A 27,955-nucleotide genomic window follows, 5' to 3' on the forward strand; every position below is an offset into this window, starting at 1 on the left:
CTCGGCCCGGGCTGGAGCGCGCCGGGCCTTGGAGTTCGTCAAGGCATGGTACCCTGGGCCGAGTCTAGCCCAGCTAGCCACATTCCGGCTGGAGGCTCAAGAGGAATTGGTGGTCGTGGAAGATGACCTCGTCAAGCGCGCGGTGTCAATCACTGAATACACCGACACCAGCACCTTCGTCCCGGAGCGGGTTGAGAATGGCACCGAGGCACCGCCGAAATGGTTCGGGCTGAACCCGGAAGACGGTGAGGACTCGGCGGAGGTGATCGACTCCAGCGGCGAGGAAGAAGGCGAGGCGGAGGAGGAAGGCGAAGAGGAGGCACCAGAGGTCGGAGCGGATGGCCAGCCCCAGCTCGACCGTGCCTCCAGCAACGAGCCACGCCCAACCGAGCCGGCTACCGCTGGAGGCGACCAAGCGGAGACTGACCAGCCGGCTGCCCTACCAACTGGCACCGCCGATTCCTCCGACCCACCGAACCCGTCTGCCGCTTCCTAGGCCGCCAGTTTATCTTTTGCTTTATCTGTCTATGAGTCTCAACGAACTTGTTAATTTTGCACAATTCCACCCACGGGGTGTATCTTAAACTTGTGTTTTGAAGATCGGCCAAGGGCCTTTGTTATGTAAATATTTTTCCGAGTTCTATCTTTTCTTGCTTGCTGCTCTTTGGCCTTTTCCTTTGCCGCCTTCCCTTGTTTGCCGTCTTGCCAGCCGAACAGCCGCTCTGCGGACTGTGGCTGGGTCAAGTACTTAGCTACTTCCGGGAAGGCAAGTACCTAGCCGTTTTTAGAACATTCTAGCAAGTTAAGTAGAAGCTGGCAGGCCGGCTGCTCAACAGTCGGTCGTAGAAGGTGGGAAGCCGGCTTAAACTATGCACGTTCTTTGTGTCCTTAGCCATTTTTCATGTGGACACCCTTTCTGCCTTGTTCCTGCCCACCAGACAGTCGCTCTGCGAGCTGCGGCTTCTGGCAGGAGATGGCTTAAGTGCCAACACATTACTTGTCCGGCTGCAGGAAGCATGTCATAGTACAAGGCGACAAGTCCCCGGGCTGACTAGTCGGACCCGGTGCCAAGCGGCATAAAGAAAATGCTATACTCATAAGCATAGTTCTTATCATATAGATAAAAGAGGGCAGTCCCCGAGCTCTTCTCGAGGGACCCAGAGTCTTCGTACTTTAATACAAAAGGTAGCGTGGTACATACTGCATCAACTGTAAAATCTTCGGAGGAGATTTGCATTCCATGGCCGCTCCGTCTCCATGCCAGAGTCGTCCCTCTTGCGCACTTGAGGCTTCTGAGCATCGATCAGGTAGTAGGAGTCATTGCCCAACACTTTGCTGATGATGAAGGGGCCTTCCCAAGGCGTTGAGAGCTTGTGCTGGCTGGCTGTTCACTGGATCAGCCGGAGCACAAGGTCTCCTTCTTGGAAAGATCTCGGCTTGACCTTCCGGTTGTAGTATCGGCGCAGGCTCTGCTGGTAGATGCTGGACCGGCTGAGTGCCAACAGCCGGCCCTCTTCCAGCAGATCGACGCCGTCTTGACGTGCTTCTTCTGCCTCCTCTTCGGTGTACATGGTGACTCGAGGGGAGTGGAATTCTATGTCCATTGGGATGACAGCTTCGGCACCGTAGACGAGGAAGAAAGGCGTGAAGCCGGTTGACTTGTTTGGTGTTGTGCGCAGGCTCCAAAGGACGGCTGGCAGCTCATCGAGCCAGCAGCCGGCTGAACACTCCAGAGGCTCGACCAGTCGAGGCTTGATGCCGGACAAAATGAGGCCGTTTGCTCGCTCCACCTGGCTGTTTTAGTGCGAATGGGCAACGGACGCTAAGTCCAGTCGGATGCCCTGCGTCGTGTAGAAACGGGCCAACGTGCCTTTGGCAAAGTTTGTGCCATTGTCGGTGATGATGCTGTGCAGTATGCCATACCAGACGGTGATGTCGGAGATGAAAGTCACAGCTGTCGGACCATTCAGCTTCTTGATTGGTTTTGCTTCTATCCACTTGGTGAACTTGTCCACCGCGACAAGCAGATGAGTCATGCCACCTCGCGCTGTTTTGAATGGTCCCACCATGTCCAGGCCCTAGACAGCAAAGGGCCAGGCAATGGGAATAGTCTTGAGTGCAGAAGCCGGCTGATGTGGCTTGGAACGGAACTTCTGGCACCCTTTGCATTTCTGGACCAAGTCTTTGGCGTCTTCTAGAGCAGTCAGCCAGAAAAAACCATGGCGGAAAGCTTTGGTGTAACACCCTCGATGCGACTATATCTCCCACGTGTCGAGGCACGACTTAGAGGCATAATCGCATTGAAGGCATATGTCGCAAGTTAGGCAATCTTCACAACATCCCATGTAATATAGATAATAAAAGGGGAGATAACATAGTTGGCTTACACTCGCCACATCAATCAAGTACATAAATAACATTACATCAACCAAACACTCATGGCCCGACTACGGCGCCAAAATAGAAGAACAACCCAACATGCGACACGGTCCCGATCACCCCCAACAGGGCACCACTACTGATCATCAGGAAAGGAAACATAGTATCGCTGAGAGTCCTCGTCGAACTCCCACTTGAGCTCGAGCGCGTCACCTGGAGCGGAATCATCAGGCCCTGCATCTGGTGTAATAGTAATCTGTGAGCCACAGGGACTCAGCAATCTCGCACCCTCGCGATCAAGACTATTTAAGCTTATAGGTAAGGCAAGGTAAATATAAGTGGAGCTGGAGCAAGCGACTAGCATATATGGTGGCTATCCTGTTCGCAAAAGAGAGCGAGAAGAGGAGGCAAAGCGCGAGCGAGAAACTAGAGGACAACCTGCGCAAGCATTACTCCAACACCGTGTCCACTTCCCGGACTTCGCCGAGAAGGGGCCATCACGGTAACTCACACCGTTGATTCATTTTAATTAAGTTAAAGTTCAAGTTATCTACAACCAGACATTAACAAATTCCCATCTGCCCATAACCGCGGGCACGGCTTTCAAAAGTTCAAATCCCTACAGGGAGTCCCAACTTAGCCCATGACAAGCTCTCACGGTCAACGAAGGAATATAGCTCCTCCCGAGACGTTCCGATCAGACTCGGTATCCCGGTTCTTCAAGACAACTCCGACAATGGTAAAACAAGTCCAGCAACACCACCCACTGTGTCGACAAATCCCGATAGGAGCTGCACATATCTCGTTCTTAGGGCACACCAGATAAGCTAAGCGTACGGGAGCCAACGTAACCCAAGTTGCCAAGGGACGGCCCCGCACGGTGCTCTAGGTTGGGTCAACGCTCAGAGGAGCACTGGCCCGGGGGTTTAAAATAAGATGACCCTTGAGTCCGCGAAACCCAAGGGAAAAGGCTAGGTGGAAAATGGTAAAACCAAGGTTGGGCATTGCTGGAGGAGTTTTATTCAAGGCGGACTGTCAAGGGGTTCCCATTATAACCCAACCGCGTAAGGAACGCAAAATCCGGGAACATAACACCGATATGACGGAAACTAGGGCGGAAAGAGTGGAACAAAACACTAGGAGAGAGGCCGAGCCTTCCACCCTTTACCAAGTATATAGATGCATTGAGATAACAAGATAATATAATGATATCCCAACAAGTAAATAATGTTCCAACAAGGAACGGCCTCCAATCTTCACCTGCAACTAGCAACGCTATAAGAGGGGCTGAGCAAAGCGGTAACATAGCCAATCAACGGTTTGCTAGGACATGGTGGGTTAAAGGTTTGACATGGTAATTTTGGAGGCTTGAAAGCAAGTGGTAGGCATCGTAGCATTGGCATAGCAAAAGAGCGAGCATCTAGCAAAGCAAAGATAGTAGTGATTTCGAGGGTATGATCATCTTGCCTGCAAAGTTGTCAGAGTTGACTGGATCCTCGAAAGCAAACTCAACGGGCTCCTCGTTAGCGAACTCGTCTCCTGGCTCTACCCAAACAAGACAAACAAGCAAACGGAACACAATCAACCACGTGCAAGGATCAAACAATATGATGCAAGGATGGTATGCTATGCGGGATGCGATGCGGGATGCATATGCAAGATTTGACAAGGGATGCATGAACCTGGACTCAACTTGGGAATCCAAGTGTGCCACTGGAAAGATGAGATGAAATCGCTTGAAAACAATATAAAGAACGCCGGAATCGGAGTTACGGATTGGAAATGGCAAGCGATTCAAATATGACACCGGTCTGCGATTTACAGCAAGTAGCCATATAAATGCAATGAGATGAACATGCTACAGCATACAAGCATGGCATAAAAATACATGGCAGGGATGCATTCAAGATGCTTAACAAAAGTCTAGCACTGAGCTACGGCCAATTCACCCATTAACAGGTCCAAACAAACATGGCAAAAATGCATATGGTAAACAGATTTCAGACTTAGTGAAATTAACACTTGTCTGGAATTTCAGATCAGATAGCAATCTTGGGAGCAACAAAACTACATGCTACATGACCTGAACATGGCAAAATAAAGCATGGCACGGAGCTACTCAAATAGCTGAACAAAAGTCCCTTAGTGACCTTGAGCCAAAAGGGATCAGAAAATACAATTGCAAGCATGTGAACATGGCAAAAACATAATCAGTTCTCAGACTTAGTGAAAACTGGAGCATGCTGAAAACAGATATCAAGTAGGCATGTTTACGAGCTCGATGCACTCACTACAGAGCAATTCATGGCAATCTAAGCATACAACCATCAGGAATACACAAAATGCAAGATGGACATGGCAAGAACAATAACATAGCATGCACGGATCAACTACAACATCCTCGGCAAAATCGCTAACAAGTAGACAATCTGCCCAGATTCACGAAGTATCAAAAGTAGAGCTTGGTTGACTCAAGCTAGGTTGATCCATAAATGCAAACAAAGACATGGATGGATAGAGCACTAAAATATTAAAAAAACATCCTTACTGATCATCCTCAAAAGAGGCACGTATCACTAGTAAACAACATGAACATATGGCATCATGAGAAAAACAGATCAAGGACTTAGTGGAATGCTAAGTCCCTGAAATCAGCATTACCAAGTGCCTCACTTTGCAAGCTTGTGCTAGTCACCACACACATCACAAAAATACATGGGTTGCACCTCTGGAAAGATGGCAAAACCCTTAACAAAACATATGTAGAGCTCAGGGGCATATCATGCACACAATAATCATGGCAAAAATGACAAATATCTAAATGGAATAGTAGATCTGACAATTATCTCAAGTAGCCCTATTCTAACAGCATTTCGGGCATCAAGATGAACTCAAATGAAAATGATGCATTGGAATAAAATGATGTGCTCTCTGAGACGAACAATTTGATATGCTATATGCCCAAAACGGAGCTACGGATGCAAAGTTATAGCACGATGAACAGGGCAACATGAACTAGGGTTTCGGGAGAAAGTCAACCCGAGTTTGGATCTAGATCTGAGATCTGCACGGTTCCCGATGCGGCTCGCCGGAGTACTGTTCACCGGCGGGGAGGAAGCTCGCCGGAGCACGACGGGGAGGCGGGGGCCGGTGTGGGCGCGGCCGGCGACGAGGCTGGGGAGGCGCGGCGGCGGCGGTGCGGCTCCGGTGGCGGAGCTCTGCGAGGGCGGCTGTGCGGCTCCGGTGGCGGAGCTCACCGGACGGGTGGCCGGCGCGGCGGCGCGGCGACCCGGCATCGAAGGAGCCTGCCGGCTCGGGCGGGGAAGGGCAGGCGTGGGCGGCGCGGAGGGCAACGGGCCCGGGGGCCGGACGCGGGCTCTCCGGGCCGCGGCGGGTGGCGGCGGCGAGGCAACACGTGGCGCGCAACTAGTGGACCGGGCGGCGGCGCGAAGTGTCCGTCCGGTTACGGACATTTCCGGCGCGGCGCGAGGCAATTTTTAGGGTTTCGGGGGAAGGAGAAGGAGATTTTCGGGGGTGTCTTTAAATAGGCATAGAGGGAGTTAGGAGAGTCCAAATGAGGTGTGGTTTTCGGCCACGCGATCGTGATCGAACGCTCTAGATGATGGAGAGGGTTTTGGGCCAACTTGGAGGGGTGTTGGGCTGCAACACACACGAGGCCTTTTTGGTCCCTCGGTTAACCGTTGGAGTATCAAACGAAGTCCAAATGGCAGGAAACTTGACAGGCGGTCTACCGGTAGTAAACCAAGGCCGCTTGACAAGTCTCGGTCCAATCCGGAAATGTTTAATCCCCACACATGAAAGAAAGGTAGAAATGACCACCGGAGGAGAACAAAGCGCCGGAATGCAAAACGGACAATGGGGAAATGCTCGAATGCATGAGATGAACACGTATGCAAATGCAATGCACATGATGATATGATATGAGATGAATGACAACGACAACAACACACAGAGACAAAAACCCAAACCCGAGAAAATAAAATAACTTAACACCGGAAACGGCAAGAGTTGGAATACATATTGGGAAAGTCATATCTGGGGTGTTACAACACTCCACCACTACGAAAGGATCTCGTCCCGAGATCTAGGACTGAAAGAACGCCGGGTACTCAGAACGGAGGTGATCCTCGCGTTCCCAGGTAGCTTCACGGTCGGAATGGTGTGACCACTTGACTTTGAGGAATTTGATTGACTTGTTGCGAGTCTTGCGTTCAGTCTCTTCGAGAATAGCAACTGGGTGCTCACGGTAAGAGAGATCTTCTTGGAGCTCAATGTCCTCGAAGTTGACGGTGCGGTCAGGAGTCTTGAAACACTTTCGAAGCTGAGAGACATGGAACACATCTTGAACATTTGCAAAGTTTGAAGGAAGCTCGAGTTGATAGGCGAGATCGCCTCTCTTGCGGACAATCTTGAAAGGTCCCACGTATCTAGGGGCAAGCTTCCCTTTGATACCGAAGCGATGAGTAGCTTTCATAGGAGAGACGCGGAGGTAAACATGATCTCCGATCTCGAAAGCCAAATCACGGTGCTTACTATCATAGTAGCTCTTCTGGCGGGATTGGGCTGCTTTTAGGTTATCTCGAATGACTTTGCACATTTCCTCTGCTTCTGTGATTAAGTCATTACCCAAAAGCTGACGTTCACCGGTTTCAGACCAGTTGAGAGGGGTACGACACTTCCTGCCATACAGAATTTCAAATGGGGCCTTGCCCGAACTTGCTTGAAAACTGTTGTTGTAGGAGAATTTAGCATATGGAAGACAATCCTCCCACTTCATGCCGAAGGAGATCACACAAGCCCTGAGCATATCTTCAAGAATCTGGTTGACACGCTCGACTTGACCGCTAGTTTGAGGATGGAAAGCTGTGCTGAAGCGGATGTTGGTGTCCATGGCCTTCTGAAAAGAATCCCAAAACTTGGAGGTAAAGATGCTGCCACGGTCTGAAGAGATCACTTGTGGAATACCGTGCAGAGAGACAATTCGAGAGGTATAGAGTTCCGCCAATTGAGCTGCAGTGATTGACTCTTTAATAGGCAGAAAGTGAGCCACTTTAGTGAGTTTGTCGATGACAACGAATATAGCATCATTGCCACGTTTGGACTTTGGAAACCCAGTCACGAAGTCCATTTCAATGTGGTCAAACTTCCATTCTGGAATGGCAAGAGGTTGGTGGAGACCTGCTGGCCTTTGGTGTTCTGCCTTCACTCTTCTGCAGACATCACATTCATTCATGAATTGAGCAATCTCGCGCTTCATTCGAGTCCACCAATAAGCCTGCTTGAGGTCCTGATACATCTTCATGCTCCCAGGGTGGATGGAGAGGAGAGAATTGTGAGCCTCGTTCATGATCACTTTACGAAGGTCACCTTTGGGCACAACAATACGATCCTCGAAGAAGAGAGTATCCTTGTCATCAAGGCGGTAGCACTTGTACTTGGGTTGACTCTTGGCAATCCCAATCTTCACCTTTTTCACCATAGCATCAAGAAGCTGAGCTTGGCGAATCTGGTCTTCCAAGGTAGGAGAGACTTGAAGGTTGGCGAGGAAACCTTGAGGAACAACTTGCAGGTTAAGTTTGCGGAAAGCTTCACAAAGCTCGGGTTGATAAGGCTTGAGAATCAGACTGTTGCAATAAGCCTTTCTGCTCAATGCGTCAGCAATCACATTGGCCTTGCCTGGAGTATACTCGATACTCGGATTATACTCTTGAATCATTTCGACCCATCGAGTTTGCCTGAGGTTGAGATTAGGCTAAGTGAAGATGTACTTGAGACTCTTGTGATCAGTGAAAATGTCCACTTTTCTTCCCAATAAGAGATGTCTCCAAGTCAAAAGAGCATGCACAACTGCCGCCAACTCGAGATCATGAGTGGGGTAGTTCTTCTCATTGGGCCTCAACTGGCGAGAGGTATAAGCAACAACTTTCTTCTCTTGCATCAACACTGCGCCAAGACCTTGGAGAGAGGCATCACAAAAGACCTCGTACGGCTTGGATTCATCAGGCGGAGTCAGAACTTAAGCAGTGATCAATTTCTCTTTCAAAGTGTTGAAAGCAATGTCACACTCCGGAGACCAAACGTACTTGACGTGCTTCTGGAGAAGGTTAGAGAGAGGCTTCGCGATCTTAGAAAAGTTTTCAATGAATCTTCGACAGTAGCTTGCGAGACCGAGGAAGCTGCGGAGTTGCTTCACGTTCTGAGGAGGTTCCCAATTCACAATTGCAGACACCTTCTTAGGATTCACGACAATGCCCTTGGCAGAGATGATATGACCAAGATAAAGAACCTCATCGAGCCAAAATTCGCACTTGGAGAACTTGGCGTAGAACTTGTGTTCCCTCAACTTATCGAGTACCAAACGCAAGTGCTTGGCATGATCTTCCTTGTTCTTCGAGATAACCAGAATGTCGTCGAGATAGACCAAAACAAAGTCATTGGTGTAGGCGTTGAAGATGAAGTTCATCATGCGAGAGAAAGTCGGAGGAGCGTTGACGAGGCCAAAAGACATGACAGTGTATTCATATGACCCATAGCTTGTCCTGAAAGCTGTCTTGGGAATATCTTGTTCACGGATTCGAATCTGATGATAACCCATGTGGAGATCAAGCTTGGAGAATACCACCTTTGAGTTGTTCGAATAGCTCGTTGATGTTGGGAAGTGGGTATTTGTTCTTGATGGTCTTCTTGTTCAATGGACGGTAATCAACACAAAGTCGGCCCGTTCCATCCTTCTTCTTCACAAAAAGAACACCACAACCCCACGGAGAAGAACTAGGCCGGATAAGACCCATTCTTTCTTGAATATCTAGCTGCTTCTTAAGCTCCTTCAACTCTTCAGGTCCGAGCTTGTAAGGACGCTTGCACACAGGTTTCGTGCCAGGCTCAAGATCAATAACAAATTCAACTGGCCAGTGCGGAGGCATTCCTGGAAGCTCTTCTGGAAAGACGTCTTGGTATTCGCAAACGACAGGAATTTGCGAGATAGCATCCAGTTCAACCTTCTCATTGAGAGAAAACAAGCAGATTGTATTATCACAAGCGGCAAAGATAATTACATCCTCAGACGAATGAGTCAATTGAATCTGCCTGGCTGCACAATCAAGATGCACCTTGTGCTTAGAAAGCCAATCCATTCTGAGAATAAGATCAATATCCGAGTTACCAAGAACCACCGGAGAAGAGAGAAACTTGTAATCGCCCAACGTGATAGTAACATCCGGGGCCATAGCGCTTGCATTCATGAATTTACCTGGAGAAACAACAGATAACTGTCTAGGCAAATCTTGTAAAGGCAACTCATGCTTAGAAACAAATGGTCTCGAGATGAAACAATGCGATGCACCAGTGTCAAAAAGAACTTTGGCAGGAATATCGTTAACAGGAAGGTTACCCATGATGACATCTGACGAATCCTCTGCCTGAGCTGCATTCATCAAGTTGACCTTGGCGGACTTGGTGTTATGCTTGACCACAGCTGTACTTGCCGATCTCACAGGAGGAGGAGGAGGGAGGAGCCTCTGATTGAGACACTTGTTGGCATAGTGACCCTTCTGTTGGCACTTGTTTCCCATCACCTCTGAAAGCGGACGGTGGTACGGAGCACTCGACCTTGGAGCTTGAGATGAAGTCTTGTTCTAAAAGCCAGGGTTGGGTGGGTGGGAAGATCCACTGCCACCTTTGCTCTTCTGCTGATACGGCTGACGGAACGGAGGAGGAGGAAGCCAATACTTCTGCTACTTGGCCACTTGAGTAGAGGAAGAAGGAGTAGCATCTCTGACTCGCTTCTTGGAAGCATCACACCTCAGTTGAGCGGCCTCTTACTTCAATGCCATGTTGTAGAACTCATCGTACCTCAAGGGCTCAAAGAGAACAAGAGCTAGCTGGATTTCTTCTCTGAGACCACCCCTGAACTGGTATATCATGCTCTTCTCATCAGGGACGTCCTGCTTGGCAAAGCGGGCGAGCTTCTGAAACAACTTGTTGTAGTCATAGACAGACAAAGAGCCTTGCTTCAGGTTGCGGAATTCCTCACGCTTGCTTTCAACCACGCTCTGAGGGATATGGTGAGCTCTGAAATCTTGACGAAATTCATCCCAAGTAATCGCACGTCCACCTCTGGAATCCTTGTACTGCTGAAACCATTCTGCAGCTTGATATTTGAGTTGGAAGGAAGCGAACTTGACGAAGTCCTCAGGCCTGATGTTATTGCACTCGAAATGTTTGCACAGATCCACAAGCCAATCGTCAGCATCGGTTGCCTCAACACAATTGCTGAAAGTCTTTGGCCCGTTAGCAAGGAACTGGTTGAGTGTAGCAAAGTGATTCTGATTTTTGCCTTGGTTCCCTTGGTTGCCTTGATTGCGCTCTTGAAGAATTTGCATGATCAACTGTGTGTTTGCGTTGGTTGGGGCCATCACAACTTGCCATGCCTCCGGAGTAGGTGGAGGTGGTGGCGGATCAGGATTCGGAGTCGTGCGCGTTGGAGGAGCCATCCTGAAGAGGTTGACATCCATTAGCACATTGATAGACAAATATTGAAGCTGAATCCAATGGAATGAAAATGCAACATATAGTCTTCACATCCGAACAAAATGAACGAATGCATTCCTCTTGAAATGGTCACATATCCATAAATTGAGAATCCATGTAGAATTTAGGTAGAGAAATAAATCAACAAGGTACGGATCAAGAATGAATACTCGGTAAGAAATCCGAATCTCAAACCAAATATCCGTGGAAGAAGAACTAGAGCTACAAGAATTCCCACCTATGAAACTCCCGAACCTTTCCGGTTATGCAATCAGGTGTGGGGGTTACAGGGGAAGCATAATATCTCACCCAAATCTAGCAAATCCTACATCCAGCTGTATCCATCCTTCAACACATAACCGAGAAAAACTTCGGAAACCATCTACCTCAACCTTCGAAAAGCATCCGTTATACAAGTTATGGCGATACTCCCGAACTCCCGCCCCAATACTGGGTGGCGTCGAGGTTATCTCACCAACGAACTGCATAAAAGAGATATTCGATGTCGGCGTACTAAACTCAGGTATTCCAGAACTGCAACGATAAAATTATGACGACAACACCTCAGAGCTCAACTTCCCGAGACACTTCCACAAAACCCCTGATAGGAGGCACCAAGACAATGTTCTCGTCACAAAACCATCGGAACGATTCCAAGATACCGGCGTGATCCTAAATTTTTTTTAGTGAAATTTGAGAAGCGAAGAGTCAAAACTCTACGTCAGGATGCCTTACCAGAGCGATGAGGAGACTGGGAAGTAAAAAGAATTCCTAAACTCTCCGATATATAATTCCTAAATGACTCAAAACATTTTTCTAGACACAACTCGGCCGCTAATAACGATCAAGCAATGGGGCTCCTAAGGTCGGGGAAGGCTCTGATTACCAACTGGTAACACCCTCGATGCGACTATATCTCCCACGTGTCGAGGCACGACTTAGAGGCATAATCGCATTGAAGGCGTATGTCGCAAGTTAGGCAATCTTCACAACATCCCATGTAATATAGATAATAAAAGGGGAGATAACATAGTTGGCTTACACTCGCCACGTCAATCAAGTACATAAATAACATTACATCAACCAAACACTCATGGCCCGACTATGGCGCCAAAATAGAAGAACAACCCAACATGCGACACGGTCCCGATCACCCCCAACAGGGCACCACTACTGATCATCAGGAAAGGAAACATAGTATCGCCGAGAGTCCTCGTCGAACTCCCACTTGAGATCGAGCGCGTCACCTGGAGCGGAATCATCAGGCCCTGCATCTGGTGTAATAGTAATCTGTGAGCCACAGGGACTCAGCAATCTCGCACCCTCGCGATCAAGACTATTTAAGCTTATAGGTAAGGCAAGGTAAATATAAGTGGAGCTGGAGCAAGCGACTAGCATATATGGTGGCTATCCTGTTCGCAAAAGAGAGCGAGAAGAGGAGGCAAAGCGTGAGCGAGAAACTAGAGGATAACCTGCGCAAGCATTACTCCAACACCGTGTCCACTTCCCGGACTCCGCCGAGAAGGGGCCATCACGATAACTCACACCGTTGATTCATTTTAATTAAGTTAAGGTTCAAGTTATCTACAACCGGACATTAACAAATTCCCATCTGCCCATAACCGCGGTCACGGCTTTCGAAAGTTCAAATCCCTGCAGGGAGTCCCAACTTAGCCCATGACAAGCTCTCATGGTCAACGAAGGAATAGAGCTCCTCCCGAGACGTTCCGATCAGACTCGGTATCCCGGTTCTTCAAGACAACTCCGACAATGGTAAAACAAGTCCAGCAGCACCACCCGTTGTGCCGACAAATCCCGATAGGAGCTGCACATATCTTGTTGTCAGGGCACACCGGATAAGCTAAGCGTACGGGAGCCAACGTAACCCAAGTTGCCAAGGGACGGCCCCGCACGGTGCTCTAGGTTGGGCCAACGCTCAGAGGAGCACTGGCCCGGGGGTTTAAAATAAGATGACCCTTGAGTCCGCGAAACCCAAGGGAAAAGGCTAGGTGGAAAATGGTAAAACCAAGGTTGGGCATTGCTGGAGGATTTTTATTCAAGGCGGACTGTCAAGGGGTTCCCATTATAACCCAACCGCGTAAGGAACGCAAAATCCGGGAACATAACACCGATATGACGGAAACTAGGGCGGAAAGAGTGGAACAAAACACTAGGAGAGAGGCCGAGCCTTCCACCCTTTACCAAGTATATAGATGCATTGAGATAACAAGATAATATAATGATATCCCAACAAGTAAATAATGTTCCAACAAGGAACGGCCTCCAATCTTCACCTGCAACTAGCAACGCTATAAGAGGGGCTGAGCAAAGCGGTAACATAGCCAATCAACGGTTTGCTAGGACATGGTGGGTTAGAGGTTTGACATGGCAATTTGGGAGGCTTGAAAGCAAGTGGTAGGCATCGTAGCACTGGCATAGCAAAAGAGCGAGTATCTAGCAAAGCAAAGATAGTAGTGATTTCGAGGGTATGATCATCTTGCCTGCAAAGTTGTCAGAGTTGACTGGATCCTCGAAAGTAAACTCAACGGGCTCCTCGTTAGCGAACTCGTCTCCCGGATCTACCCAAACAAGACAAACAAGCAAACGGAACACAATCAACCACATGCAAGGATCAAACAATATGATGCAAGGATGGTTTGCTATGCAGGATGCGATGCGGGATGCATATGCAAGATTTGACAAGGGATGCATGAACCTGGCCTCAACTTGGGAATCCAAGTGTGCCACTGGAAAGATGAGATGAAATCGCTTGAAAACGATATAAAGAACGCCGGAATCGGAGTTACGGTTTGGAAATGGCAAGCGATTCAAATATGACACCGGTCTGCGATTACAGCAAGTAGCCATCTAAATGCAATGAGATGAACATGCTACAGCATACAAGCATGGCATCAAAATACATGGCAGGGATGAATTCAAGATGCTTAACAAAAGTCTAGCACTGAGCTACGGCCAATTCATCCATTAACAGGTTCAAACAAGCATGGCAAAAATGCATATGGTAAACAGATTTCAGACTTAGTGAAATTAACACTTGTCTGGAATTTCAGATCAGATAGCACTCTTTGGAGCAATAAAACTACATGCTACATGACCTGAACATGGAAAAATAAAGCATGGCATGGAGCTACTCAAAGAGCTGAACAAAAGTCCCTTAGTGACCTTGAGCCAAAAGGGATCAGAAAATACAATTGCAAGCATGTGAACATGGCAAAAACATAATCAGTTCTCAGATTTAGTGAAAACTAGAACATGCTGAAAACAGATATCAAGTAGGCATGTTTACGAGCTCGATGCGCTCACTACGGAGCAAGTCATGGCAAACTAAGCATACACCCATCAAGAATACACAAAATGCAAGCTAGACATGGGAAGAACAATAACATAGCATGCACAGATCAACTACAACATCCTCGGCAAAATCGCTAACAAGTAGAGAATCTGCCCAGATTCACGAAGTAGCAAAAGTAGAGCTTGATTGACTCAAGCTAGGGTGCTCCATAAATGCAAACAAAGACATGGATGGATAGAGCACTAAAAGATTAACAAAACATCCTTACTGATCATCCTCAAAAGAGGCACGGATCACTAGGAAACAACATGAACATATGGCATCATGAGAAAAACAGATCAAGGACTTAGTGGAATGCTAAGTCCCTAAAATCAGCATTACCAAGTGCCTCACTTTGCAAGCTTGTGCTAGTCACCACACACATCACAAAAATATATGGGTTGCACCCCTGGAAAGATGGCAAAACCCTTAACAAAACATATGTAGAGCTCAGGGGCATATCATGCACACAATAATCATGGCAAAAATGACAAATATCTAAATGGAACAGCAGATCTGACAATTATCTCAAGTAGCCCTCTTCTAACAGCATTTCGGGTATCAAGATGAACTCAAACGAAAATGATGCAATGGAATGAAATGATGTGCTCTCTGAGACGAACAATTTGATATACTCTATGCCCAAAACGGAGCTACGGATGCAAAGTTATAGCACAATGAATAGGGCAACATGAACTAGGGTTTCGGGAGAAAGTCAACCCGAGTTTGGATCTAGATCTGAGATCTGCACGGTTCCCGATGCGGCTCGCCGGAGTACTGTTCACCGGCGGGGAGGAAGCTCGCCGGAGCACGACGGGGAGGCGGGGGCCGGTGTGGGCGTGGCCGGCGACGAGGCTGGGGAGACGCGACGGCGGCGGTGCGGCTCCGGTGGCGGAACTCACCGTACGGGAGGCCGGCGCGGCGGCGCGGCGATCCGGCGTCGAAGGAGCCTGCCGGCTCGGGCGGGCGCGGGCGGCGCGGAGGGCAACGGGCCCGGGGGCCGGACGCGGGCTCTCCGGGCCGCGGCGGGTGGCGGCGGCGAGGCGACACGTGTCGCGCAGCTAGTGGACCGGGGCGGCGGCGCGAAGTGTCCGGCCAAATACGGACATGTCCGGCGCGGCGCGAGGCAATTTTTAGGGTTTCGGGGGAAGGAGAAGGAGATTTTCGGGGGTGTCTTTAAATAGGCATAGAGGGAGCTAGGAGAGTCCAAATGAGGTGCGGTTTTCGGCCACGCGATCGTGATCGAACGCTCTAGATGATGGAGTGGGTTTTGGGCCAACTTGGAGGGGTGCTGGGCTGCAACACACACGAGGCCTTTTCGGTCCCTCGGTTAACCGTTGGAGTATCAAACGAAGTCCAAATGGCACGAAACTTGACAGGCGGTCTACCGGTAGTAAACCAAGGCCGCTTGACAAGTCTCGGTCCAATCCGGAAATGTTTAATCCCCACACACGAAATAAAGGTAGAAATGACCACCGGAGGAGAACGAAGCGCCGGAATGCAAAACGGACAATGGGGAAAATGCTCGAATGCATGAGATGAACACATATGCAAATGCAATGCACATGATGACATGATATGAGATGAATGACAACGACAACAACACATGGAGACAAAAACCCGAACCCGAGAAAATAAAATAACTTAACACCGGAAACGGCAAGAGTTGGAATACATATTGGGAAAGTCATATCCGGGGTGTTACATTTGGCCACAAGTGCTCTTGAAGCTGCATGGTGGCCACATTCGCCTTGATGGATGTATTTGAGGATTGCTTGGCCTTGCACCAGCTCGACGCAGCGCTGGTAGACACCGGTGACACTGTGCCTCACAAGTTCTCTGTTGACTATGGTGTATGCTGCTGCCCGGCGTTGCACTTGCTGGGTCGAGATCTCATTAGTCTGCAGCTCTTTGTTTACCAGGAAGTTGAGGATGGGCTGGGCCCATGAAGGTGCTGCGATTTCTTCGACTGCCAGGACTGCGACTTCGACGAGGGTGGTTGGGCCGGGAGGCGGCAGGTTGGAGTCGGCTGCCGCTTGCTGGGTCGATGAAGTCCCCGGGCCGACTGCTGCAGTCCCCGGGCCGGGCTCTGAAGTCTCCGGGCTGGCCGCTTCAGTCCCCGGGCCGGGTTTTGAAGTCTCCAGGCCGAGTGCGACTGCCGCGGCCCCTGGGCTGCCTGCCGGAATTCCCGTGCCGGCTGCTGGAGCTCTCAAGTCGGATCCGACTGCTTCAGGAGGAGCCATCATGAAGATAGAATCCGACTCTGGCGATGGCTTGACAGACGGCTTGAAGAGGCGTTGTAGGGCGACGCTGGTCGGTATTGCTTGACGGGTGGAGCCGATTCGTGCCAAGCCGTCTTCTTGCTCAATGTCGTTTCTTGGCACATGGAGAAACTCGCACCCTTCAAAATATCCACTGAGTTGCTGTAAGAGGAAGCGATAGCTCGCCATGTTTGCATCCTTGGCGTCCCAGTCGCCTGACGACTGCTGGACCACCAAGTCAGAGTCACCATAGCACAGGATCCGGCGAATGCCGAGCTCTTTGGCAAGCCGGAGCCCGTGAATGAGTGCCTCATATTCAGCGATGTTTTTGGAGGCGGCAAAATGAATTTGCAACACATATCTGAGCCTGTCGCCTTTGGGAGAGGTGAGGACGATGCCGGCTCCCAAACCGGTGTGCATCTTGGAACCATCAAAGTGTATCCGCCAATGGGTGGAGTCCGGCGCCGGCGGCAGGTACTGGGTTTCGGCCTAGTCGACAAGGAAGTCGGCCAGCGCCTGTGACTTGATGGCGGTGCGAGGCTGGTAGTAGATGGTGCAAGGGGCCAGATCTATGGCCCATTTGGCCACTCGGCCGGAGGCATCTTGGCTTCCAATGATCTTGGCAAGCGGAGCAGTGCAAATGACAGTGATTGGGTGCTCTTGAAAGTACGACTTCAATTTCTTGGCGGCAAAGTGCACGCCGTAGCACATCTTCTGATAGTGGGGGTAGTTTTGCTTGGAGGCTGACAGCACTTCACTTAGGTAATACACCGGTCTCTGGACTGGTAGCGCCTTTCCTTCCTCCTTGCGTTCTACCACTATGACTATGCTGACCACTCGGCTGGTGGCGGCGATGTAGAGGAGCATGGGCTCCTTAGGAGTCAGAGCCGCCAGGACAGGCGGAGTAGTCAACATCTTCTTGAGCTGGAGAAAAGCTTCATCCGCCTTGTCGTTCCACTCGAAAAAGTGGTCTTCTTCATGAGATGGTACAGGGGAAGAGCCTTCTCTCCCAGCCGACTGATGAAATGGCTGATGGACGCCAAACAGCCAGTGAACTTCTGCACATCCAGCAGTCGGGTGGGTACTTCCATCCTCTCGATGGCCTTGATCTTCACAGGGTTGCTTGCTATGCCGCGCTCTGAGACCAGGAATCCAAGAAGCTGGCCGGCTGGTACTCCGAAGATGCATTTCTCTGGGTTGAGCTTGATTTGAAACCGGCGTAGGTTCTCAAAGGTCTCTTTGAGGTCTTCTAGCAGCGTTCCTCGCTTCTCCGTCTTCACCATGACATCGTCCACGTAGACATGGGCATTTCTGCCGAGTTGTTTGAGGAGGCACTTCTGCATGCAACGTTGAAAGGTGGTGCCGGCATTCCTCAAGCCGAACGTCATGGTCAAGTAGCAGAAGGCTCCACATGGTGTGATGAAGGCGGTCTTCAGTCTGTCGGCCGGGTTCAGCTTGATCTGGTGATACCCTGAATATGCATCCAAGAAACTCAACAACTCGCATCTGGCTATGGAGTCTATCACTTGGTCGATTCTTGGCAAAGCAAACGGGTCCTTGGGGCAGGCTTTGTTGAGGCTGGTGTAATCAATACACATGCGCCACTGCTTGCTTTTCTTCAACACAAGGACTGGGTTGGCCAACCACTCTGGAAAGAACACTTCCATGATGAAGCCGACTGCCAGCAGCTGGGCTATGTCTTCTCCAACGACTCTTCTCTTCTCTTCCGACAGGCGGCGCAAGGGCTGCCTGACTGGCTTGGCATCAGACCGGACATGTAACTTGTGCTCGGCGAAATTCGTCAGAACACCCGGCATGTCTTTAGGTGACCATGCAAAGATGTCCCGATTCTCACAGAGGAAATCGACGAGCTCGCCTTCCTATTTGCTGTCAAGGTTTGCACCTATGACAGCGTACCTCTCCGGGTGCTCCGGGTCCAAGGGTATCTTCTTTGTCTCTTTGGCCGGCTTGAACAAACCCTCGACTTTCGACTCCTTGGGGTTGGGTGACATCTCCGGCTGCTTGCCTACCATTGCCACAACTCGGTCAAGGAGCCGCTTCTCGGCCGTGATCACGAGGGACTCGACCAGCCGACTGCTATCTGCCGCATCTTCATCTTGAGGTAAGCGTAGTGGGGGACCGCCATGAAATTGGCCAGTGCAGGCCGGCCAAGTAGTGCATGGTATGGGCTCTCGAGGTCCACCACCTCAAACCAGACTGGCTCTCGTCGGAAGTGATCCTTGTCTCCAAAGAGGACGTCTATCTGGATCTTGCCGACTGGTGAGCAGGAAAGGCCAGGAACTATGCCATGGAATATAGTCTGATTGAGCTGAAGCTGCCTTTGTTTGGTTCCTAACTTCTCCATGGTATCTTTGTACAGAATGTTGATGCTGCTGCCGCCATCTATCAGAACTCAGGAAAATCGAGCAGCTCGCCTATCAGTGGCAAAGGTGGCATCCAGGACCAGGGCATAGGAGCCGGGGTTGGGCATTACTTCCGGGTGGTCAGCTCTGCTCCAGCTGATGGGCTTCTCGGACCAATGCATGAACTCGGGGGTCTCCGTTGCCACTGCATTCACCTCTTGCCGACGTTGTTGTCTGCTGTGCTTATCGTCGGCCACGCTGGTGAACACGACATAAGCTCCATGCTCTTCAGGGTACTCGTCTTGTAGGGCTCCGACTGGTCAAACCGCCGGCTGCTGGGGGGAGGAGGAGGCTGCTGCCCAGCAGGCGGAGGAGGCAGAAGGCCATCTCCCTTGGCGATCCCGATGAGCCAATGGCACTTCCGAGTGGTGTGGTTGGACGGCTTCGCACCACTGTGGAACTTGCAGGGTGCGTCAAGAGTCTGCTCATACGAAAAAGCAGGCAGCCAATTGGACTTGCCGCCCTTCGGGCGCTTGGATGGAGGCTGCCCTTCCGGCTGCTGGTCATCGACTGTCGCCACCTGCCGACTTGTGGAAGCCGGCTGCATGGCCTTGCGCTTGTTGTCGCTTGGTTGTTGGTGCCGACTGGCATCGCCAGCCGGGGTCCGGGGAGCCTGAGGGGCCACTTTGCCAGATGCATCAACTTGGATTTTTGCCTTCATGGAGGAGTCGGCCGTGGCATATTTATCGTCTATTATTAGAAGCTTGTCGAGGGTCGCCGGCTCATCGCAGAGGAGTCAGTGCTTGAGGAGGGTGCCCTCTCGGCACCCAGCGGTGAAGTACTCAATAGCCTGCACCTCGTGCCCTCCTTCGCAAGAGTTGCGGAGCTCGGCCCAGCGCGTGAGGTAGTCATGAGTCGACTCGTTGGGGCCTTGCACGCACAAGGAGAGCTGGCGAGGTTTGGGCGGCCGCTTGTACGTGCTGGTGAAGTTGCAGATGAAGTCTTCGGTGAAGTCAACCCAGCTGTTGATGCTGCTTGGCTTCAGACTGTTCAGCCATGTCCGGGCTCTGCCCTGGAGCATGAGCGGAACGTACTTCACAGCAACGCGCTTGTTGCCATTTGCTATGCTGACGGCTGTGGAGTAGTCGACCAGCCAGTCCTCCGGCTTCACGGGGACGGTGTATTTGGGCGTGTCTCTTGGGAGCGTGAACCCTTTGGGGAAGGGCTCGTCCCGAATGCGGGGGCTGAAACAGGGCAGACCCAACTCATCTTCCTCTTCTAGCACCAGGGACCGGTGGAGACGGTCGATCCGGTGGCGAGCATCGTTCTCTCCGACTCCCTCTCGGCGGCCAAGGCGGTCGCCGAGTGTCGGGTGATCAACAGGCGGCGGGGAGACGCGTCTTTCCCTGCGAGGGGGAGGAGGCAGACAGTCATCCCATCGTTCCACTGCTCTTCGGTGGCCGTCTTGGTCGCGCTCAATGGTGATGCGAGTCCGGCTGCGGCAACCGGAGGACGCCACCAGTCGGCGTCCGAGATGTCGCGCCTTGATCTCGGCGGGGAGGCGGATCGTCAATTTGCCGGTGGGGCGCCTCAGTGCGGCAACCGGCCTCGTGCTGCTCGGCAGCTGCGTCGAGGAGCCGCTGGACGCGCTCCTCCATCTGGCGACGTTCTTCACCCTAGAACTTGTCCAGCTCTTCTGCTGTCACCTGGGCAGCTCAGATATTTTCCGCGGGCGTGGCGTAGACGGGGCGATCTGCCCCGAACAGGTTGGCGATGGCCATGCCGCGCTGCTGGACCGTGCCAAGGCGGCTGGGCCCAGCTGGAGCCGGCGTGCCGCCCACAACGCGGTCCATCTCGCGCTGGTTGGCTTCCGACATGCGTCTCATGCTAGCCAACTTCTTGGCGCCCTCGACGAGCTAGATGCAGCGTGCTTCCAGCATTTCGGCGTCGGCGTCTTCTCGGATGGGTGCCGTCAGGTCTTGGAGTGACGCATCGAGCGGGTCGTGAGCACCCCCCGGAGTGCTCGCTGTGGCCGATGACTAGCACCTCCGTGACAGCGCTTTCGCCACTCTCCACGTAAGGAGGCGGCTCGTCGTAGACCACCATGTTGGTGGGGAACGTGTCAAGCGACGCAATGTCGGAATCGACAAGCATCGGGTCGGTGGAGCCAACGGATTCCAAGTCCGCATCGGGCTCGCTGGCTACGTGGAGCTGGTCGAGGAGGCTGACGAGGCGGCTCTCAGGGCCATCAGTGCCTGCGTTAGACGTGGGCTCGTCAGAGAGGCTAATCTCGCCAACAAGATCGGTGAGGCAGCTCGCTGCGCAGGCGATCTCCGCACTGTGCAGCGCCTCGGCGCAGACGCCGTCCGGCGTGCCGGCCTGGCTGCGCTCGCCAGGAAGGAACTGGGTTCCTGTCCAGAACAGGTCTCCGGGAGACGGTACACCTCGCCCCACGGTGGGCGCCAAATGTCGGGGGTTGGGTGCGACATATGTCAATGGATGGCTTATCATGGTGGGAGCGAGTAGAACGTCGCCGGTGCCCGGAAGCGGGATGAGGCTTAGACATGAACACCGGCGTACTTTACCCAGGTTCGGGGCTCTCCTAGGAGATAACACCCCAAGTCCTGCTCTGTGGGGTCTCCGCATGATCACTAAGGCGCAAGTGAGTACAATGGTGGTCCTCGAGCGGTATGCTGGAGGTAGGAGAAGGCAAGGCTAGATCTCTCCTTCCTCTATTGGATGGTCTAGTTCTAACATGTTGGGAACCCTTTGCATGGGTGCCCTGGGGGGTTTATATAGGCCTACCCCCAGGGGTACAATGGTAATCCGGCCGGGCGTAGGGCCCGGCCGTCAGTCTCTTCGTCCGCCGGCTTCTCCGCCGACTGCTGGGGCCCGCCGACTGGTAGGGTACGGGGCCGACAGGCCGCCCCTGCCACTCTTGGGTCTTGTCGGCTGCTGATCGCTGTACCTGTGACTCTAATGACGCATGCTTGCACTACAAAAAAATACACTTCCGTGATGATACATGTTTGTCACAGTAGGTCGCGTTTTATGTCATGCATGTACATCCATGACAAATTTATGACAGAATCAAGATAGTCATACCTGTGCTGTCGTAGAAGTGTTCCATGACATTGCCAAAATTATCATCACGGAAGTGTCCACTTCCATGATGATAAATCGCGCGTCATAGAAGTGCTTTCGTCAAGGGTGACCGACACGTGGCATCCACCGTAACGGAACACCGTTAAGCTATCGGGTCGGATTTTGGATCCGATAACCCGTTAACAGCCACGACCAATGCCGATTTTCCACGTGTAAAATTCTCATTGGCTGATGGATCCACGCGTCAGCTCCGCGTTGGCACAGGTGTCACTCATCCAACGGTCGAGATGGGCCTATGATATGTTGACACGTGGACCGGCCCAAAAGTGGCCCACAAAGATTAAATGGGCCGGCCCAACTGAAGGCCCATAAGATTTAGCAGACCATAATGGGCCGGCCCAGCTAAAGGCCCACAAAATTTAGCGGACCATAATGGGCCGGCCCAGCTAAAGGCCCACACGATTTTGCAGACCATAATGGGCCGGCCCAGCTAAAGGCCCACAAGATTTTGCGGACCACAATGGGCCGGCCCAGCTAAAGGCCCACTAGATTCTGCCAACCATAATGGGCCGGCCCAGCTAAAGGCCCAACGTTCTCTGTCAAATCGGCCCGTCAACGGCCTGTCCTAAACTTGTCATCAACGCGGCCCATGGTCACTTCTGGCCCGTTAACAGTCTGCTAAGTAATTGGGCCGAATTACGGCCTGGTGTATTTCCGGCCTGTTAAAGGTCCGACTTCATTTGGGCCCATTTACAGGCCATCAAAACTTTCGGCCCATAAACGACCATGAAGGATTTGGGTCATATTCGGCCATGTCTGACATTCGGCCTGTTAGAGGCCCACTATAGCTTTGGGCCACTTTCGGCCTGTTGTCATTTTCGGCCTGTTAACGCCGGACCTAAACCATGGGCCATATGTGGCCCAACGTCATATCGGGCCCATTAATGGCCCATATAAAAATGACGATAATCTAGCCCGACCGAAGTTCCGGCCTGTTAAAGGCCCGTGTATTAGGTTGGCGCATTTACGGCCCGTCCGAATTTTGGCCTGTTAAAGTCCAATGGGTTATTTAGCACAATCAGGGCCCAATCTCACTTTCGGTCTATTAAAGGCCCATGTATTTTATGGGCTCGAGATATTTAGACTTGTAAAAGGCCTATTTTTACTGAGGGCCCAAATTATGTTTAGGCCTGTTAAAGGCCCACTATGGGCACAGGCCTACCAGAAAAATATGAAAGCTTATGCTGATTTAGGCCCAGATATTTTTAGTGGGCTACATGCCAATTTCGGCCCATAATCGTTTTTAGCCCAATTGGAATGGGCCCGACGAATGTTGGCATGTTGGGCTCCTACGAAGCTTTAGGCCGAATACATTACTAAGATAAACCTACACTATACAAAAATAGCGTCGTAATTACTGCAGCCCGAGGCAGCATCATAAATGTTGTATCACAACAAAATAAATTCCAACCATACAACAAAAGGCCTGTTGGCATAAAGTTTACAGTCCTTCCAGATAAAAGCACCATCAGATGTATGGAAGCACTGATCATTTGACCTGAGTGCTAATGTTTCAGGCTGTAGAATCTGATGGAGCAGCATGATCTCCACCTTTTTTCCGCCATTGCTCTTGAACAACGAAGTGAATGTCTGATAGTCTGGTTTCAAAACCATTCATATCTTGACGACATTTCTCAACCACTATTCTTGTTTCCGAAACAACGTCCACTAGGGATTGGACTTGTGTCTGGAGCACAGATATATCACTCTGTCTAGCAGGAAGATTTTTTTTTAGTAGGTGATTTGGACGATGTTACCTTGACAACCAACCCAGAATTACGTAGGAAGGTGCTTTTTGCACTGTTAGTGGAGAGATACTAACGCACTGCAGCAAGAGGTGACATTGTGCGTGTAGTAGCCTCGTCACCTTCAGGTGGTTGTGGCTGTTCAATCATTTGTTCCATAGCTTCCTGAAAGTTTGAGCTTGTAGATTAGTGTACCAGATAAGTTACTAATGAGACAAAAACAAACAAAGTAGGTTAAATGTTTATACATAACTTATTTTGGTGAACTATTGTAATACATTAGCATGTATTGTAGTGCCAACTACATAATAAAATCACTTTTGGAACATATGCCCATGTAGCATGCCTACTGTATTGTCTATTTCCTCACATTCGTTGATATCTAAGGATAAAGAGACATGGTTTAAAGTAGGATGAACATAGTATGACATCATTCATATCATGGGCAAACAGATATAAAACAAACAGGCTATTTTATCATTGTGTGTGCACGTGAACATAACAACTAGGTTACAGATCAAGACCAAAATAATATCCTTCATCTCTTTTAAACCATGTAAGGTGAAATGATACGTTAAGACAACTGTGAATAAAAGTGAACAGACTAACTGACATTGGCTGCAAACCAAGTAGTTAAATGAACACATCACAGTACCAATCAGTTCAAGGCAGGAGGAGTAAGGACTTACAACAGTGGCTTGAACTGGTGTGCTCATGCCCTTCATCTTGCTGGTGTGGCAATCCTTGAAGATTTGCACTGCATTCGGTTCAAGTTCTTTTTGGTCCGCACGGGATTTCCTCTGTATTTGGAACAAGTCAATATAGATACGATAATATGGCACAAAAAGAAGAAGGAAGTAGCAGCTATTTACCAGAGCCTCGCAGTGTGCAATATAGCTACGAGATCCTGTGGTCTGTTGGAATTTAACTTTAGAACGATTGGTTTTATTCTTCAAACAGTTAGCCTAGAAGAAGATACAGTTGTAAGGCACATACATAAATACAAGTTCAATATGTGGTCTGATCAAATACATATAGCCTACCTGATACTTTGGATCAGACCAGTGTTTAACAAGGGATGTCCAGTCTTCATCTGTAATATATTCCACTTGAGATGTTTGGGCGATTTCATTGTTAGCCTTGCCTTCAAAGTGAGATTTTTCTAAGGTGGTACCGATACTGTCGTAGAGCAGACTGAAAAACATGAGTGCATGCTTGTCTAGTTGCATCATCTTTTGGATCCAACTTGAACCTCATCTGTTGAAAAAAGAATTTAAGTCTTATTAGGAGGAAGCTAGAAAGTATGGGACAGAGCAAGACAATATTACTAATTGCGATGAATAACATTACTTACGGATAAATGGTCAAGGAAGGTGTTAAACTGGGTATTGTCTTTCTCATTCCTGTACTGGATCCACGTTGGGAGGATACGTGCATGACACCTAACGGCAACGGCTGCCTCTGATACTAACTTGGTTGACTATGTAGCATCACGTGGCCTTTTTAAACCTGCCTCAAAATGGATCTCCATTCTTCCTCCTTTAGATTTTGTTAATCTGTCAAGCATTATCCCTGATGTCTGTTTCCGCTTGCGCCGTGGTGCTAGTTCAACAACGAATATGGAAAGTGTTAGTGTACATCAAACTGTGAGAGTGCATATAAAGGAGCATGCAACTGCAACTTGACTCGGTCAAGTACCGTCTTGGTGTTGATGCTCATGAGGTTCATCTGATCTTGCCAAGTCCTGTTGTGTCAGGAGTGCTTCGGAAGTAGTGTTAGGTGTGAAGGCAGCTTGGGAACTGGCCAGTTCCGGAGCAAACAAACGAGTAACTGGTTGAGATGCTGGTATAGTTGAAGCAGATGCTGCAGCTGGTGGAGCAGGTGATACTGTGTTTGTAGATTTAGCCGGTGGACTTGGACCTTCTACTGCACTATAAGTACCAGCAGAATCTTTTTGACTTTGCCATGTCAAGCTGTACCCACAACAAAAAAGAATAAAATCACTCTTCAGAACTCATTGATGCATGATACAGACAAGCAATACTTTGATGTAAGACAACCGTATGAGGATGGAATATGTAAGAAAAACAGGACGACATGACATATTCACAGCTACGATGTGCAAACTAAGCAGAAGGATTTTCAAGAAAATAGAAGTAATGCAAGCTAGACACCATATGAAAGATGCAACCAATATTACTCTACCAAGTTAAAAGTGTCTTGTCATAAGTGCCAATTCGAAAAACTAGAAGCAATACAACGTAGAAATCAATGCAAGATGCAACCACTATCAAACTGCCATGTTAGAAGCGTCCAATCATGAGTGACTGATGCAGGATACAAAACAACAGTACTTTTATGTAAGAACATGGTATGATAGATAGATGCAGTGTATTCTAGACACAAAAAGCCATGTCATATGCACATGTTTAACGTATAAACTCAGCAGGTGCAATTTAATCAAAATAGAAGAAATACAGGCTAGACAACATATGCAACATGAAACCAATTATCACACTGTCAACTTAGAGCAAGCACATGCGATGGTGGAGTACGGGAGATGAACTCATCATGTAGACTTGGGACTTCAACTTCATTAGCAGTAGCAGTGGCAAATCTAGAGAGTCTCTGTTTGCGTCGGTGCGGAGGACCACCAACATCCCCTAACTTACTCTTTTCCTTCCTATTTTCTGATATTGCCTTATGAAGTCAAAACCACAAGAAGATGAATAAAATTAGCTCTGCATAACTGGTTGATGCATGATACAGACGAATACTACTTTGATGTAAGGCAAGCGCAGGATAGGAGGATGGAATATATACAAAAAAAGACAGCGTTTCATATTCACACGTATGATAGGAGGATGGAATATGTATGAAAAAATAGTAAGCGGAAGGCATTTCAATAAAATTAGAAGAAATGAAAGCTAGGCACCATATGAACATGCAACCAATATCACTCTATCAGGTAAAAAGTGTCTCATCGTAAGAGCCATTTCAAGAAATTAGAAGCAGTATAAGCTAGAAGACAATCCAAGATGCAACCTACATCACAGTCCCAAGTTAAATGTGTCTTATGGGTAAGTGATCATTGCAGGTATAAGTTGTAAGCTACGCAGATGCAATTCAACATAATCAGAAGTAATACAAACTAGACATCATACGGAAAACGCAACCACGTATAACAGTTCCAAGTAAGAGCAAGCACCTGTGATGGTGGAGTAGGGGAGATGTGCTCATCATGTACACGTATGTTCTAGAAACAGGAACACGTGTCATATTCACAGGCATTATGTGTAAAGTAAGCAGATGCAATTCAAGTTAGAAGCAATACAAGCTAGACATCATACGCAGCATGCAACCACATATAATAGTGTCAAGTTAGAGCAAGCACCTGTGATGGTGGAGTAGGGGAGATGTGCTCATCATCTACACAGCTACGTTGACTGTCCAGCCTTGTGTTGTCTTGCGAATCTTGTTGGGAGGATGGCAGAGTAGAATTTGTAGAGACCCCATGTTTGAGTTGCTCCGAAGGACCACCATCATCCACTGCCGGACTAATTTCCTTCAGATGTAATGATTTTGCATTGTGAAGTCAAACCGATAAGAAAAAGGAATAAAATTCGCTCTTCAGAACTCATTCATGCATGATACTGACAAACACTACTCGGATGAAAGGAAAACACATGATGCGAGGATGGAATATGTATGAAAAATAGGATGGTATGACATATTCACACCTATGATGTGGTAACTAAGCATAAGGCATTTCAACAAATTAGAAGCACTGCAAGCTAGACACCATATGAAAGATGCAACCAATATCACTCTGCCAAGTTCAAACTGTATGGCGTTTCAACAAATTAGAAGCAGTACATGCTAGAAATCATATGCAAGACACAACCAATATCACAGTGGTGACTTAAAGGTGTCTTATCATAAGTGACTGATGCGGGACATGCAAGAATAATAGTTTGATGTAGAAACAGGAACACATGTCATATTCACAGGCATTATGTGTAAAGTAAGCAGATGCAATTCAACAAAGTTAGAAGCAATACAAGCTAGACATCATACGCAACATGCAACCACATATAATAGTGCCAAGTTAGAGCAAGCACCTGTGATGGTGTAGTAGGG

The sequence above is a fragment of the Triticum urartu genome, chromosome 7, assembly GCF_003073215.2.
Source record: "Triticum urartu cultivar G1812 chromosome 7, Tu2.1, whole genome shotgun sequence".
Taxonomy (NCBI): domain Eukaryota; kingdom Viridiplantae; phylum Streptophyta; class Magnoliopsida; order Poales; family Poaceae; genus Triticum; species Triticum urartu.